A 2889-nucleotide genomic window follows, 5' to 3' on the forward strand; every position below is an offset into this window, starting at 1 on the left:
TTCGTTTTCTGAACTTTGCTAATTAGGTCCTAGTGATCAAAAGAGCTGCCTGATAGAATTCAATGCCTACTTGAAATCTCATTTTGCTAATCATCATTTCATATCATTGTTATGGTGTTGTGTGCAGCGTCAGGAATGGAAGGAAATTGCCCTGGCCAGTAAGTTGAGTATTTCTTTAAAATCGTTCAGACACTACTTGGTGCTAGTTTCCAACTACATGTCTGGGGTATGGGAAGGTAGCAGGTGCTCAATTTCATGGATGAGTGAGACAATTCCAAAATTTGTTTCAGCTGTTAGGATGTGATACGGCCCAAGTACTTCAGAGGTTTTTCCCCCAGATATCTTACCATATTCAGCTTTGACAGCAAATGTGTAATATGTGTATTTATACAAAGACATGCATACTCACTATTCGTGTTTCCCGCTCGTCCCCCTTGGCAATGAGAGCCACCCACGTATAGAAGAGTGCACGCTCCAGTGGATCTCTAGTCTTGAGTTGTCGTTGTCCTGTTCTACTTTTCATTCTTGTCTACACTCCTGTCGAAATACTTATTCCATATTCAATACTATAAACCCCTGTGTTCTGGTGTGAGGGGACTTCGTTTAGCCGGGAGCTAACACTGGTGGCAGCGGTGGGAATCGAACCCACGCCTCCAGAGAGACTGGAGCATGTAAAGGCAAGGGAGGACCGAGGACAAGATAGCTCGTCCCAAAAATGTACATTGTATTCCCGAGGACGAGTATACGCGTCCTGAGAGTGCATACATTTTTACAGTGCATATACACCAGTGTTCAAATTATCGTAACTCCGAGTGGTGTCCTTTCTCCGATCATCGCAAATGAACGCTCGTTGGAAAGCGGAGAGAATAGGCTTTCCGGTGATATGTCGTTTGATATCACGCGATGTGGAGTCACGGAGCGCCGAAGAGCGAAACACAAAATACGCTTGAACTGTTTGACAAATTGTGCACGCGCAGTGATCTGCATCTATCAGTATCTCTCAAACGGGGACTTCCCCTATGACTAATCATTGCACGGCGCATGCGAAGTAGAGCCCAAAGAATTCGCTTGAACTTCATGAATCTGGAGAACTAACTTTGAATCGTTGCTCTCAGTTGAGTAAAACTTCAGAACCGAAGAAATTTGTCGAGGTGGGCAAAGTATCCCAAAGCTGTGTTCACAACTGGCGCGTGTACGCGTGAAACCAAGCGTTTGTGCATATTTTTGCTGGCTTTTGGAGCGCCATGCGTACGGAAACGCGCCGAAATGGAAATTCCAACATGTTGGAATTTTCAGCACGTATCAGGCGCGTACCAGCGTACATGCCAGTCACTTTGACTGGCGGGGTCAAAAAAATCAGTACTCGATGGTGTCACACGCGCTAAATACGACTCGGATTGCTGTTTTTTGTGAAAGCTTGAGCGCGCGTATACTTTAGGCACGCATGAACCGCAAGCGTACCGCGTCCACGCGCCAGTTGTGAACACAGCTTAAGTCAATGTCTGTAACCACCAAACATCACTCGACATGGCCAAATTTCCGATTTCGCTCAAAGTTGGCTCATTTTATCCGGCCTGAGTGGACCTTGTTCGCCCACTATGACAGTTTGGTCCAGTTTGGTTCCTTGGATACTAGTAGTGGGCAAAATAAAAATAAAGTCGACTAAAATACGCACTGAAACGAGAGAGCTTGGAAGCTCAGGGCCCTACGCTATGCTTTTTTGCCTTGATGACCTAGACAAAAAAAGCATAGGGATGTTATAAATTCTTAAAAAATTCCTTTTTTTAAGACATGACCTGGGATTCGAACCCGCACTATCGCGCGCCCTGCATGCATCCCCCGATACACTTCGCATACATACTAATTCTTCCAAGTTGCTTCACGTTATGATCTTGCATTTGAAAGCCCTATTTGAATATGCATTGTGGCCAGCCGTCTTTGATGGTACGGTACGGTACGGGATAGGTACGGGACAGGTACGATCGAGGGTAATACGACACCGTCTACCGCCTTGATGACGGCAAAAAAAGCATAGGGATGTTATAAATTTTTCAATTCTCCTATTTTTTCAGGCATATCCTAGGATTCGAACCCGCACTATCGCCCTACATGCATTCCCCCATACACTTCGCATTCATACCCATTCTTCCAAGTTGCTTCACTTTATGATCTTGCGTTTGAAAGCCCTATTTGACTAGAGAGGTTTTGCATTCCGAATTTCGGAATGATTTTCGACTGTGCTTTTCCGAAAAAGCGCGTTCCGAAAAACGGTATTTTCAGTGTTTTGCATTCCGAAAATCTGATTCAACTTCGTTTCCAAGGGTTGCCATGCAAAACAAAATGGAGAGCGTCGAAGGGGTTGAGCAGGATCAAATCCATGTGCGCAGGTCAAACTGAATTATTTGGGTGCGGTTCGAAGACGAGGACGGACTGATGTCTGATGGTGGACCAAGTGATCCAACAGCTGAAGACGAGGTTGGCGAACTACTGTCTTGTACTGTCAGTAGGCTTCATGGCAAAGGAAGATAGAGTGTGATGGAGTGTGAGAAGATTACTCAACATAGCGAGATCAGCGAGAGCAGCAAAACCAGCAAAAAAACCCGTAAGCTCAAATAGCTGCCAGGGCCTTTTTTCGAGAGCAGCAGAAAGCAAAAATACAAACATGAAAAATACACTTTTTTTGTATTCAAATATGCACTTCCAAACATGAAAGAGCCGAAAATCCATTTTCGGAAAACCATGCGCTTTCGCCACCACACTTCCGAAAGTTCGACTACTTTTTCGACTGCTGCCGCCACATTCCGAAAATAATTCCGAAATTCGGAATGCAAAACCTCTCTAATATTGCGGCCTGCTGTATGTGGCCAGCTGTGTTTGATGGTACGGTAG

Source organism: Sycon ciliatum, unplaced genomic scaffold, assembly GCF_964019385.1.
Source record: "Sycon ciliatum unplaced genomic scaffold, ocSycCili1.1 SCAFFOLD_162, whole genome shotgun sequence".
Lineage (NCBI taxonomy): Eukaryota > Metazoa > Porifera > Calcarea > Leucosolenida > Sycettidae > Sycon > Sycon ciliatum.